General features: G+C 39.5%; 1 protein-coding gene across 2 annotated transcripts in view; it reads left to right on the plus strand.

Annotated features, from left to right (window-relative positions):
- SVIL (supervillin) overlaps nucleotides 1-15,086 on the plus strand; it is a 212,234-nt gene that overhangs the window by 31,235 nt on the left and 165,913 nt on the right. The gene's annotated exons all lie outside the window — the stretch shown is intronic.

Below are 15,086 nucleotides of genomic sequence, written 5' to 3' on the forward strand. Positions count from 1 at the left end.
CACCAGCGTTTACTAGAGTCCTGTGGAACTCTTTTCTTAAGGATCATCTTGAGACCAGTGTCCCATTTGTTCGTCAAACAAATGAGAGCAGATCCAGCCACTAAAAGGGAAGTGGAAGCTTCCCTCCAGCAACTGTTCTATCTAAAATGCTTCTCCAGGGCAGTATTTCTCAAAGTGTGTCCCTTAGATTATTGGTGCAGTGAAGGCAGGGGTAGGATGATAGGTCTGTGCTCAAATGTGTTTGGAAAACACGGGGTTAAAGTTAAAAAATCTTCCTTACTGAAGGATCTAAAAAATGAGTGAGCTTTATGCCAAAACCGGTTTGGCTTAGTGGATAGAGCATCGGCCTACGGACTGAAGGGTCCCAGGTTCGATTCTGGTCAGGAGCATGTGCCTTGGTTGTGGGCACATCCCCAGTGGGGGGTGTGCAAGAGGCAGCTGATTGATGATTCTCTCTCATCCATGTTTCTGACTCTCTATCCCTCTCTCTTTCTCTCTGTAAAAAAATCAATAAACTATATTTATAAAAAAAAATGAATGAGCTTTATGAAATAATATGGGTGTGTGTAGTTGTCAGTGGTTATCAGAGTTCTGTGGAACTCTTTTCTTTGGATCATCTTGAGATCAGTATTCCATTTATTTATTAAACAAACTAGAGCCCCATTGCACAAAATTCGTGCAGGTTGCCAGCTGGGGCCTTCCTCCCCCGGCTGGCCCCACCCCTGGTTGAACTTCTGGGAGAACTCTGGATCCAAGGGGACAATTTGCATACTACCCTTTTATTATATAGGATTATTGAATACCAGTCAGGTATGGTGTTAAATTCAAAAATAGCACAATGTTTGTGTAGATAGTAAGTAAGGTAAGAAGTAAGTAAGAACAATTATTGATAGGTATGATAACATATTTAAGGGAATGGTCTGGGGAGCTAGGGAGCCTGGGTTTTATTTTTTTTATATATTTTATTGATTTTTTTACAGAGAGGAATGGAGAGGGATAGATAGTTAGAAACATCGATGAGAGAGAAGCATTGATCAGCTGCCTCCTGCATACCCCTTTCTGAGGATGTGTCCACAACCAAGGTACATGCCCTTGACCAGAATCAAAACTGGGACCCTTCAATCCACAGGCCAATGCTCTGTCCACTGAGCCAAACCAGTTAGGGCTGGGAGCCTGGGTTTTAATTCTGAGTCTGCTACTTATAATCCTGAGTCTGCATGACCTTGAACAATACTAATTTTCACATCCATAAATTGGTGATAATACCACCTACCTAGAAAGGTTGTTGTGATTGTTGTGAGGGTTAAAATGATATGTATGTATTGGCAATTACTAAACCTTGTGCAAGTGTTATCAACATTTATGCTTATAATAATAATGGCTAAATATTCTGAAGGTTATATGATAGACTGACTGGGAAAGAAATAATGGTGGATGGGGACTTTTGAATATGATGGTCCAGGACTACCCAGATTTAGATACCTGTAAATATGAGAAATATGAGCTATGGAGATAGTATAGAGAGAGCATTTACAGGGAAAAGCAAGTGGAAGGGTCTGTGTTTATGTAGAGAAAGCATTTGACAAAATCCAATACCTCTACATGATAAAAAAGAAAAGAAACCCACTAAACAACAGCAACAAATAGGACTGAGGGGGACATTTTTAACCTGAGAAAAGGTACCTATGAAAAACCCACAGCTAGCATGATACTTCATCGTGAAGGACTAAAAGCTTTCCTCTGAAGATCACGAACAAGACAGATGTCCAGTGTCATCACTGCTATTCACTATGGTACTACTGAGTCCTAGCCAGGATAATTAGGAACAAATATGGAATAAAATATTTCTAGATTGGATAGAAGAAAGTAAAACTATATTTGCAGATGAAATGATGAAAATCCACTAAACTATTAGAACTACTAAGCAAGTGCAGATAGGTTGCAGGATACACATTTTAATTGTAGTGCCAACCACTTATAATGAACCTCTGAAATTATTAAGAAAATAATTTCTTTTACAATAACATGAAAAATAATAAAGACTTAGGAATAAATGTAACTAAAAAAGTATAAAATTTATATTCTTAAAACTGTAAAGCATAATTGAAAGAAATTTAGGAAAATCTAAATAAATGTAAAAAACATTCCATGTTTATGGACCAAAAGACTTAATATTGTTCAAATGGGAATATTTCCTAAACTGACCTACACATTCAATACAATCTCTATAAAAATCTCAGTTGGATTCTTTGCAGAAATTGAAAAAGCTTATTCTAAAATTTATATAGAAATGTAAGGGACCCACAATAACCCAGACAATCTAGAAACATAGCAAAATTGGAAGACTCACACTTCCCAATTTCAAAATTTAACAAAGCAACAGTAATCAAGATAGTGTGCTTAAGGATAGATATAGATCTTTTGAATAGAATTAATAGACCAGAAATAAAACTGTACATTTATGATAATTTATTTTTTTTTAATGTTTCAAGACAGTTCAATGGGAAAAGAATGAAGTTAGACCTCTACCTCACACTTTATCTAAAATATATTGAAGCCTAAATGTGAACTAAAACCATAATACTTTTGGAAAACAATATGGGTGTTAATCTTCATAACCTTTACTTAGGCAATGTTTCTTAGTTATAACACCAAAAGCACAAGTGACAAAAAAGCATAGATAAATCGGACTTCAATAAAATAAAAACTTTTATATATCAAAATACTTTATCAAGAGAGTGAATTGTGTCTCTTCTGTCTTTGGGGCATATGTAGGGAAGGGTTTGGGATAGGAATGGAGGGATGAGAACAATTATGTGATACCATAATCAATAACAAAATAAAAAAATAAATAAAGGTTATGACCAGGAAAAAAAAAAAGAGTTAAAAGACAACCCACAAAGTAGGTTAAATATATTTGCAAATGATATAATCTGATAATAAACTAGTATCTAGAATATATAAATAACTCTTACACCTCAGCTGTATTCTTACAGTTTAAAAACAGGCAAAAATTGGCCTGCCTGTGTGGCTCAATGGTTGAGCACTGACCTCTGAACCAGGAGGTAATGGTTCGATTCCCGGTCAGGACACATGCCCGGGTTGCAAGTTCAATCCCTGCAGGATCCCCACTGTGGGGTGTGCAGGAGGCAGCTGATCAAAGATTCTCTCTCACCATTGATGCTTCTATCTCTCTCCCCTCACCCTTCCTCTATGAAATGAATAAAAATACCTATAATAATAAAAGCATAATATGCTAATTAGACCAGACATCCTTCCTGATGAAGCCAGGGCTGCAAGGGAAGCCCAGGTCCCAGGTGCTGGAGGGAAGCAGGTGCCGGCAGCTGGGAGAAGGAAGACCTACTCTTGCATGAATTCTATGCATCAGGTCTTTAGTATTTAAATAAAGAAATAAACTTAAAAAAATAGGCAAAGATCTAAATAGACACTTCTTCAAAGAAGATATGCAAATGACCAATAAATTCATGAGAAGATTCTCAATCACTCCAGTCATCAGGGAAATGCAAATTAAAATCGCAATAATACCATTTCATTCCATTATGAGAGACAGAGAGTAACAAGTGTTGGTGAGGATATGGAGAAACTGAAACTCACACACTACTAGTGGAAAGGGAAAGTCTTTCCAGAGAAGCTGCTTTGAAAAATGGTCTGGCAGTTCCTCAGCCAGGAAAATATAAGAGATACTGTATGATGTGGCATATCCACTTCTAGATATATACCCAAAAGCAAAGAAAACTTATGTCTATATGGAAATGCAAATGTTTGTAGCAGTATTATTTTAATTATCAAAGAATGGAAAAAATCCAAATGAACACCAAATTGATGAATAGACTAAGAAAATGTTGTATGTCCATATGATAAAATATTATTTGGCTATAAAAAGGGATGGAGAATTGATACGTGCTACCAACATTGATGAATCTTGAAAACAACACTAAATGAAAGAAGCCAGACACAAAAGACCATCTATTACATGATTCCACTTATATAAGATTTCCAGAACAGGGAACTAGAGATAGAAAGTAAATTAATGGTTGCCTAGAACTGAACTACAGTGTACCTAGGTGGGAATTGAGAGTGAGGGCTAAAGGGTACATGATTCTTTTTTGGGGTGACTTTGTCAATGATTATACAACTCTATTAATACATTAAAAACCATTGAATTGTATACTTTACATTGGCAAATTGTCTGGTATGTGATTTGTGTATCAATAAAGCTGTTGTATACATAAAGCAGGATATGCTTTGCAGGTGTAATTGCCAGCAGTTGGTAATAGATGAGATATGGAAGCAAGGATTAGGGAGGAATTAAAAATGACCCCTAAATTTTATCCATGACAACTTCTGAAAAGGAAAGGAAAGACTGGGAGTTGTTCTTGTTTTTTGAGGGTTTTGTTTTTTTAGATGGGGAGGGCCAGCTTTGAGAATCCAGAGTTCTATTGTGGACATACTAAGTTTGAGTACTTGTTAAATATCCAATTAGAGATTTTAAGTAGACAGTTGAGTGTGCACCTGTAACTCAGAGAAACAATTCTGGATGGAGATAAAATTTAAATGATAGGTAAATCCATAGGCAGGGGTGAATATGGGGGGAGAGAGAGAGACAGAGAGGGAGAGGGAATGAGAATGAACTAGGCTAAGGATGAGGTAGAAAGAGGAGAACCACAAAGAAAAGAGAAGGAGCACCAGCCAGGGAGAAAGGAAGAAAGTAGGAGAATGCTGTGTCACTGAGCCCAGACTTGAGAAGGAGGGAGGGGTGCACAGAGCTGGTGTGACTAAGAGGTCAGTAAGAGGACAGAAGTGTCCTTTGGAACTGCCAGGGTAGCTGTTGTTCATGACTTTGATAAGAGTAGTTCAGGAGTGAAGATTTCAGGTCAGAGTGGGTTGAAAGGGGAATATAAGTGCTCAAGTGGAGAGAATTAGGCAACAGGTGAAAATTGCTCTAGAATATTTTTCTTTCTGCTCTGCTGAAATACCCAAGCTTTGGCAGGGTTTGAAGACCTATTCCGTGGAGCCAGCTGTTAGGGGTGGAGCCTGCATCTGGTATGTAGAGCAGCAGGCCTGTATGTAGGTAGGGGTGGGGCAGGAGGGCAGTGCTGGGCTGGGGTCCAGAGAGGAAGGTTATTCTTTGTTCTCTAATGGTTTTTATTTTCTTTTGTTATCATGACTGGGAAAAATATGAAAGCAGGGTTTTATTAATGTGCTTTTTGAAGTTTAGGTCAAATTGTTTGAAAATTTTTATTTGAACTGAGAATAAAGAGAAAAGGCATTCCAGGCTTTCAGGTGCAGTCTTTATAAATTAGAGTCCTGGCTGTACATGCATCACTGCTTCATCCAGACTCTAGCGGGTCCTGAAGGGAAAGTGGTAACTTTTAAGAAGGCAAACATACAAATACTTGAGCATATACATTCCTCAAACCTCAGACATCCACTCACTATGCCTCTCACATTGGCATTAGCACATTCTTTCCTATCCTTTTTTACTAATTTAGATTGTGTGGAAACAGCTTTTAAAGTACATATTCCTTGAAGTAATAACCCATTTTTTACTTTCTCTTGAGAAAATGGACTGCTACTTAGGCTATAAAGCCCACTTGAAAGTTTGGACAAAAATCATGTTTGGAGCACCTGTCTGTTGACTGCTCATTTTGTGTAAGTCCAAGCAGTGTGTGTGTGTGTGTGTGTGTGTGTGTGTGTGTGTGTGTGTGCGCGCGCGCGTGCATGAATGCGTTCATGCACATGACACAGTTTGGTGACTCATATTTTTAAAGTTGTATCTTAGTGTTCTAACTCAAATCTCTGCACTGATATGGCATATAAACAGCCTGTCATAAAGCAGTATTTAAAGTACACTATTTTCTAACTGGGTTGGCAAAAAATTAGAAAATATCCTTGTTTTCAAGCCCTGGTTAAATAAATGTTCTTAATAAAGATTTTTATTGTGTGTGTGTATTTTAAAAAAATTAAATTGTTATTGTTTGGTTATGTTTTGTTTTATATGGAGGGGACATGTATTAGGGGATTTTGAGGGAAGAATTTTTCAGTATTCGTCTGAAAGAAGCATCTTAATTTGTTCTAGAGCAAAGATCCATAGGGTATTAAATTTATTATAATGATAAACCAATATTTGTAGTGTCCTGTTTGGTTAGAAGCTAGATTGTCATTCACAAAGAAATAGGAAATCACCAGCTTAAAAAAAAATTCTCTGACTTTAGAATTTTGTTTTTTTCAGGCATCTTCTGCCTTAGGTTTAGAGATTTTACTAATTTCTGGCATCTTCCAATCACAGGAGAATGAGTGATTATCTGGGAGGAATCTTTGAACCTCATTCAACCGTTATTTTGCCCACAGAGCCATGCCAAGGGGTGCTTTTCATATATTGATTTCATTTCATTTTTAAAAGAAAATATTTTGTGGTTTAATACGATTTTGAAAGAATGAAAGTGGTTGTAGAGAGAATGGATTTGGTCTGCTCTCTCACAACTAACTGCTTTCTGAGAGAACCTTCTGCAGGCCCTCATAACAAGGGCCAGGCCAGGCTAGTTTTAGTCTCCTGAGTGTTTCAGAAACTTGGACCGCATTAGGCAGGTGCTACTGACAACATTCAAGATCATTTTGTGGAGGAGGATGCATTGAGTTTTTTCTGCTCCGAGTGGATTGTGCAATTTGCTTTCTTTCTCAGAAAATGTCTTGTTTGTTTTGGGATGCAGCCAGGCCTCTCCTGTGGGTGGTGTGCTGTGTCACAGACCTCAGGTCCAGAGCCTGCACTTTGCTTTATCTGTCAGATCAGATGAGTTGTAGGAAGCAGTCAGCCAGCGTTTGGGACAAACATGAAAGTGATGTTTGTGAGCTTGTGCAGGCAGAGCCTTTGGGCAAACTGCTTTGAGACGTGGGCATCTGGGTGACCTGAAGAAAGAAGAACAGCAGGACAGGTAAGGGACTGCTAGTTTGAGCTGCGCTTGGGAACCTGGCTAGCATTTCAGGGGTTGGTGGGGCCTTATGCTCTCTTTGTAGTGTGTGTGTGTGTGGTGATGGTTTGGGGATGTTGATAATGTACTTAGTAGAGCATTACAATTAAAAATGCCAATAATTTGAATTTTTAAGTAAAATATAGTTTTATTTTTTAAAAATATATTTTTAATGATTTCAGAGAGGAGTGGGGGAAAGATAGAAATGTCAATAATTAGATAGAGTCATTGATCAACAGCTTCCTTCAAGTCCCACACTGGAGATTGAGCCCACAACACTCAACCACTGAGCCACGCTGTAGTTTTACTTTTAAAACTGCTGTCCTTCCCAAAATCCTACTACTGTCCAGCTCCCTAAATAGGGAAAATAAGCACATAAAACTCCTGAAGGAATCTTTCATTGTGATCTTTTATTAAATCCCATGTAAGATTTAGACTTTATTTATAATAAAATTCCCCATTTAACAGGAAACCGAAACCATGGGAGAATATAAATATATCTTTAGACTTTTATGTTCTTTACCTGTTTTCTCTCTCTCTCTCTCTCTCTCTCTCTCTCTCTCTCTCTCTCTCTCTCTCCCTCCCACCCCCACCCACACACACACACACACACACACACACACCCACACTTGTATTTGCATGAAAAATGAGTAATGGACATCTTGTCAGACAAACAGAAGGTACAGTACAGTTAACTAAGAGGTTGAATGTAAGTTGGAACAAATATTAACTTTTTATTTCACTTTCATTTGGATACTTTTACTAATTCTCTTTGCTGGGTTTAGGCTTTTCGAACATTCTTTGGCTCTGGGAGAGGGAGTTGTATAACCATAAAACTTGAGAATCCTGGCCCTAGAATAAATGTTCCTTTAAAAACCCCAAGGACAGAAAATTGAACACAGCTGTGCACAAGAAAAAGAGGAGGGGAAAGGCAAGCGGTGGTTCAGGGCTGTGGGCACCCTGACCAACGTCCCAAGTGCACTGGGGCTGCGGTTTCTGGATGGGGAGTTTCGGTGGTCCTTTTGAAAGTTTCAGGAAAAGGCCAGAACTGGATGTTTCTGTGATGTGGTTAAGAGAACATTCTGACTGGATTTGTTTTTCATTGTCCTGCTGTCCTGTGTATATTCTGTTGTTTTCCCCTGGAGAGAATTGGGGTTTCTGGCCATTTTCTCTGATGTTATGATTAGACAGTTGTAAGTAAGCTTCAGAACTGAAGCCATTTCTACCAGTCAGAAGATAGAAGAGGCAAAATTTTTAGCTCCCAAGTCCTCCTCCTCTGCCCCCTCAGTCACAGAATTTCCCTCAGAATAAACAGCTTTAAAGTGTGGCCCTGAGAATGTGCCATCATTGATCCTTGCTTCCGCTCCGCTGGGACACAAACTTCTCTGGTATTGGTGTGATGGGCACTGCTGTGAACCCTAACCTCCGTGCAACCTTGGATTCATCATTCTGCTCTGTGTCAGACCATGTAATGATGATTCATGCTTCTTCCTCTACAAGATTAGATTACTGTAATTTTCATATCCTGGACTGTGCACTAGGGATTTGAATTAATACTTGTTGGTATAGAAAGCAGTGTTGTGTTTCTGGAAAGAAAGGACTGGATTTGCCCACTCAGCCTTCACCAGAACACATTTCGGGCTGGCCTGTTGTGACGCTGACTTCAGGTTTACCACATCATTTAGCTTACCTGAGAGGCAACAGGCAGGGCTCTGCATGCACTTGGTCCAGGGGTAGTAGATTGGCATATGTGCTGCCATGCCTAGGTCAGAATGCATGAGAGACTTGCAGGGCAGTCCCGCATTGAAATCACACACTGCTTAATGAGGAAAATCTTCCTAAAGGATACTTGGGAAGGAAGTAAAATAATTCAGGCTTGTGGAATAGTCTCCCTAAAACCAGTAGGGACTGTGATCATAGATTGCAGAAAGCAATGAGAGGGCAACTAGCCTTTGAAAAACCTCTATGCTTTGTCACTCTCCCTATAAAATATGTACTATTCATTCTGTTTCTTCAACAGATGTTAATTGAGCACTTCCTATGTCCTAGGCACTATCTGGACACTAGAGTTTAACAGACAACTACAAAACAGAAAAAATCCGTCCTCATGGAACTCAGATTGGGGCAGTGGCACTGCGGTAGGAGTATGAATGGAAGACACCCACAGAAAGAGTTAGGAGGAGCAGGCAAAGCTCAGTAAACGTAGTAGGAGTAGCAGGAAAAGCTCAGTAAATGTAGTCATTTGAGGGTATATTTGCCTGTTTATTTCCTGTCTTTCCTTTGACATGATGTACACTACCCCACTAATTTTGTATTTGTCATAGATAGCCTTGAAGGAAGTTTTTCATCCGTGCTAATAAATAGCCCACTCTGGTATAGCGAGTCTATGGGATAACTTAAGGGTCTTTGAACGGATTGTCTGCTATAGACTGAGTCTGTGTTAGAGGGAAACTGAGGTGGAATCAGGAGTTTTTATTTTTGTTCACTACTATACACTCTAATTATTCTCACTCCAGAAATGCCTTGTGTTAACATTCTCTCTCCTAATAGCCCCTTATCTTTATTTCCTGTTTCCTTCTTATCTTTATTCCCTGCTTTATTTTCTTTCTCTTGATTCCCTCTAATTTGGTGAATATGAGATGGCAGCACTTTGCCCCAGAATTACAGAATCTCAGTTTTTCAGAACTGCATGGGATTATAGGAGTCTTAATCTAGATAGGTGATCTTTGGTCTCTAGATTGAAACCAAGTTATTACCTGATGCAGTAAAATGAGAAATATAAGAAAATGAAGTAAATGTTTCAGATAGCTAAACTTCAATAGTTGATTATTTTCATTATTTTCTTTTCTTAAACTTGTTAGTTCTTAGTACCTTCCACCAACCACAGAAATTACTCATCCTCCTGTACTCAGCCCCCATCACTTGCTCTGCGGCCCTATCAGTTGACTTCATCCCCCTTTCTCGTTCTCCCACACTTTGGTCTTCAGATAGTGCCCTTCTCAATGTGGTAGCCCCAAAACAAGAGTTGCTGCCTAAACTTTAGGGTAGGAAGTCACCATCTGTGCTGCTAGGAAGCTGTGTTTTAGGCTCTCCAATTGGAGCCACAAGTACATTGTAAACTGACATATAGTGGTTCATGGAATTATTGGTAATGTGGTTCCAGTTTATTACAGTTTTATCAGGCTTTTTTGGGTTGGCCCAAGTGCACAGCCATCCCTTATAACGGTTTCTGGAGGAAAATGATAATGAACTTCACAATAGGAACCATTCTGAGCTGGAAAACGAAATACAGAGCCACCAACCAAGGGCACATGGAGTTTCTTGGTTTGTGGAGGCTGGGGAAACTCGGTTGCAAAGAAAGCTGCCCAGGTCCTCCTTGTTTCCAGTGTATTTCTGAGGTCTGGATATTCCTCCTGTTACTTCTTTATAACCTGGGCCAAATATTTGCCTTTTCATGCAGTCCTTAAGAAGAAACATAGGTTCTTTTTCTTTTTCATTCAGGAGTAAGGATTGTTCATTCCCTCTTGGTGTTTGGGGTCAACAAAGGAAACCACTGTGGTGCAAAAGCTTTGTGTCAGCAATAGAATAGAAAAGAAAGAACCTCTGGAGTCTTCTGTGGAGTAGGAGAGCCTCACTCCAGCAGCTGCACCACTTTAAGCTCATGTTCCCACTTAAGAACCTCTGTGTCTCTGCTATGAGACGAATTGACAGAAATCCCATATTTTTAGATATATAGTAGCCTAAATGGATCATGTCATTCTTCATACATCTCCAATTACTCTCAAGACTGAGCCTGGTGTCCAGGAATGTGATGTTGGTCCAGCTGTGCGAGAGGCTGCATCCCTGGAGCCAGGCCTCATAAACATGGTCCAGGCTCCCCCTTGGCAAACTCACATTTCATTTTGACTGTGAGGCCAGCAATTCTGTTCCTGCTGAGCATTGCTACACACCCATGCTCTTCAGGCAGCAGCCTGGGAGAAAAGAGTTGGCTTGCTCATCTGTTGTTCAAGCCAGTGACCTACACATGACCTTGGAGCTTGAAAGATTGTCATCTGAAGCTAGTGAAGTTCTTCATAAGCTTTGAGAAAGAGACAGTGAGACAGACTCATTGCTTGGCTCATTTAGATTATCTGGGTGAAAGAGATTTGTTGGTTGAAAAATATTGTTAACCAAAAATAATATCACCTCTTTTTTCCTTTAAAAAAAAAAATCTACCACAAAATAAAATTATTTGTTCATGGTACAGAGGTCACAATCCTAGGCTCACAATGGTGTGTCAATGTAAATGTTAGGATACTAAGGCATGTCCCTGCCTGTATTTATAGATGTCACAATTGTAAGTTTATGGAAAAAAATAAGCAACACCTGAAATGATTCCAAGTCTGGTCTTGTCATAGCAGAAATTAGGACATAATATGTACAGATCCTGGTTGCCAAGTCTTTTCATCCCCTGGAAATGAGCAACTTAAAAAAATTCTCCTAATGATTGCTCAAGTCCATTGCCATTTCAGAAAGCAGAACTTTTTAGAAGGCAGATCAATTAGAGAGCTTTGTTGTCTTGCTCTCCCTGCTCTTATAGTTCTGGCCAAAGTTCTGACCTCATCCTTCCTCAGAAATAGGTGCTTTACAGAGAGAAAGATGGAAAGTGAGGCTGTTGTCCAAAATCACCTGAGCTGGTTTTATCTATTTTATTTTCTGCCTGTAAACTGAGGAACCAACTTGTCACTCTCAAACTTCAGAGGAATATTATGTATTGATTAGTTACACCTGAAAAAAAAAAATAGAATTTTGTAGCTGAATTAAAATGAGACAAAAAGAACTAACTGTAAGTTACTTTGATTCTAGTTTTCAGTTTTTATAAATAAACATCTGTGATCTTTATTGAGTGGCAGACATTGCTAGGTTATATGGATACAGAGGTAAGATGAAGTCCCTCGCTTCTGGGTGCTAATAAAATAGAAGTTGGAAATCAGAGGCCATAGTAGGGAAGGGCTTATAGGAGAAATAATATTAACTGAGTCTAACGAATGTTTAGGGGATTTCTAAGTGAGAAGGAAAGAGTACAGCATGGACACAGCAATCATGGTCACTGTAGTTTCTCAGGGCCACCTGTGGGGGTTGGGGGAGAGTGATGGAATATGCGGCTAAGAGGTAGAAAGTGGCTAGATCACAGAGACAGGGACTTGGGAATCTCCACTAGGCCAGGCCTTCTTGGTTCTCTGTTTTCCACCTTCCACGTGTGTTGGATGCTATCCAAGTGTCACACACCTCCTGGGTGTGTCCACATGTGATAAAACATGGCAGTAAAGTACCCTGTAATGTCTCAGCTATTAGTAATACATCTGTAAAGTAAGTCACCACAGATCTTGGTCTGTATGAGATATTATAATCCCTGGGTTAAGTGTCACTTCCCAAGTATTTATTTATAACTTGATTCTTTTTTTTTTTTTTCTCCTACTGATAATATCTAAATGCAAGAGGGTAAAGTATAATAGTTCTTTTACAAGGACAGTCTTACATTTATTCTCCAAGAACATTTAATTCACAAAGTTTGTCCAGCACTGAGAGATGACTGGCTGCCTGGCCCACAGCTGCCAGGCCCTCCTGGGGAACCACGTGGAGCTAGTGCTGGGGTTTGGGTTAGGGGCGATGCACCAGGTTGGGCTGGGTGGAAGGCATTCTGCAAGCAGTGGAGAGGATGTGTTTGGGAGGATGTGGGAGGGGCAGTTGGAAGCTCTTCTAAGAGTCCTGACAGGAGGCAATGAAAGTATGATGTGAAAGGGAAGTATCGAGGAAGGCTGAGTTTTAAGTAGGAAGACTTGGTGATGGCTGGGATGGCAGTGATGAGCCTGAGGTGAAGCTGTAATCAGGTAAACGGGGGCACATGTCATGATGTTAGAGGAGAGGACCAATGTAGCATTATATGTCTTGAGGCCTGTATTCCTGTGAGATACCTGGTATTCTGAACCTCGGGAATGACCGCCATCCTGAATTCTGTCTCAGGTGTGGCTGAACTCACTCTGGGAGAGGTAGAGTGTGAAGAGTGCCTGCCAAGGTCAGAGTCCTGGGAAGCAGACATTTGAGGGAGAGGAAAGGAAGATAAGACCAAGAACCAACTGAAGGTTGGGAGGGGGGCAGCAAGGCATGGGGAGAGGCAAAGAAATGTTTCAAAAGATCATGTTCCATGAAGCTGGAAGTGGTCAGAAAGGATCAGATGCCTTAGAGAGGCCAAGTCCACTGAGGGAGCCTGTTGTTGGGGGCAGCAGTTTCTGGGTATGAGGAAGCTAGAATCAAATTGGAAAACTGATACCGTGTTTCCCCGAAAATAAGACATCCTCCGAAAATAAGACCTACTTACAGGTTTCCTTCTGAGTGAAATATAAGGCATCCCCCGAAAATAAGGCCCTCCTAGGATAAACATGAGAGATTTGGTCCACTGATTCTGAAAGAAATGGAGTCACAAGAAATTCACTAGAAAATTCAGGAATTGGATTGTTATTATGATGTTCCAGAAGATGATGACATGATTGTCATTGAATAAATGAGTAAATTCTTGATACTGTAGGATTCACAGTTTTTCTGGTTTGTGTTGACCACTACCGTACTACCGTACCATTTATAGGTAATAAATTTCTTTTATTTTCATTTTACAATAAATGTGTACCCTATTCTTCTTCATGGAAAAATAAGACATCCCCTGAAAATAAGACCTAGCGCATCTTTGGGAGCAAAAGTTAATATAAAACACTGTCTTCTTTTTGGGGAAACAGGGTAGCAGTTTCTGGATGTGAGGGAGCTAGAGGGACTTGGGGAGGGGAGTCTAGTTGTGGAAGATTAGTGCTGATAAAAAGCTGTGGTATATTTACACAATGGAATACTACTTGGCTGTAAAAGAGAAGGAAATTTTACCCTTTGAGACAACATGAATGGATCTGGAGAGTATTATGCTAAGTGAAATAAGCCAGATAGAGAAAAAAAAGTACTATATGGTTTCACTTATATGTGGAATCTAATAAGTAAAGTAACGAGCAAAATAAAAACAAACTCAGATAGAGAACATACTGACAGCTGTCAGATGGTAGGGCTATTGGGAGTTGGGTGAAAAAAGATTAAGCAAAAAGTAAAAGATTCCATAGACACAGAGGGAAAAGGAGTGGGAGAAAGTAGGAGGAGGTAGAGGGGGGAGGGAGGAGAGGAGAGAATGGTGATGGAAGGAGACTTAAATTGTGGTGGTGATCACACAATACAATGTACAGATGATGTATTTTAGAATTGCACACCTGAAACCTATATAATTTTATTAACCAATGTCACTCCAGTGAATTCAATTTTTTTTCTTTTTTTTTTCCTTGTGTGTGTGTGTGTGTGTGTGTGTGTGTGTGTGTGTGTGTGTGTGTTTTAAAGAGACAAGGCAGGCAAGGGCTTAGAGAAGGAGTTGGCTGAAAGGACTTGGAGGGCAGGTAAGAGAAGCTGGAGCATCTTCTTGGACTGTGGTCCTTTCCTCCAATGAACTGAATAGAAGCATCCTCTCATCAGTGCATTTCGTGGTGGCCCCAGGGCTGATGTGACAGGGATAGTTCTAACAGGAACATCCAGTGTGATAGGTTTGGCCTCAGCAGGGACAGTTCAGGATTTAGATCTGATTTTATGGAATCTGAGAGACTAAGGGCACTGAAGCATTCTCAGTAGGCTCATTCTACCATGTAGAAGGCCCAACTTTTATCTCATCTTTTTATTTTCAAGAATAAAACCAGAAAATCTTTAGAACTCTGGAATTCAAAGACTGGTTTTCTGTAATATTTATAGTAGCATTATGTTTGAGATAGCCCAGCCACCTCCCTTTCTTAAAGGGTTGCTTTCTTGTTATTTCTCATATATGTCAGATTTTGAAAATTAATTACCTTGGGGAATGGATTGAACTGCTGAAAATTATCTGAAAGAATCCTGCTCTATGTTAGAGACACCCTGGGTATTAAAGGTCCTTTTTAAATGCCCATACAACCTGCCAAATAAACATATTTAATTATATACAATGCTTTCATTTCTTATTCAGTATAAAATATTTTACTTTGTATCAATGACTTTTTTATGTAGAAA

The sequence above is a fragment of the Pipistrellus kuhlii genome, unplaced genomic scaffold, assembly GCF_014108245.1.
Source record: "Pipistrellus kuhlii isolate mPipKuh1 unplaced genomic scaffold, mPipKuh1.p scaffold_m20_p_1, whole genome shotgun sequence".
In the NCBI taxonomy this organism is placed as follows: Eukaryota; Metazoa; Chordata; class Mammalia; order Chiroptera; family Vespertilionidae; genus Pipistrellus; species Pipistrellus kuhlii.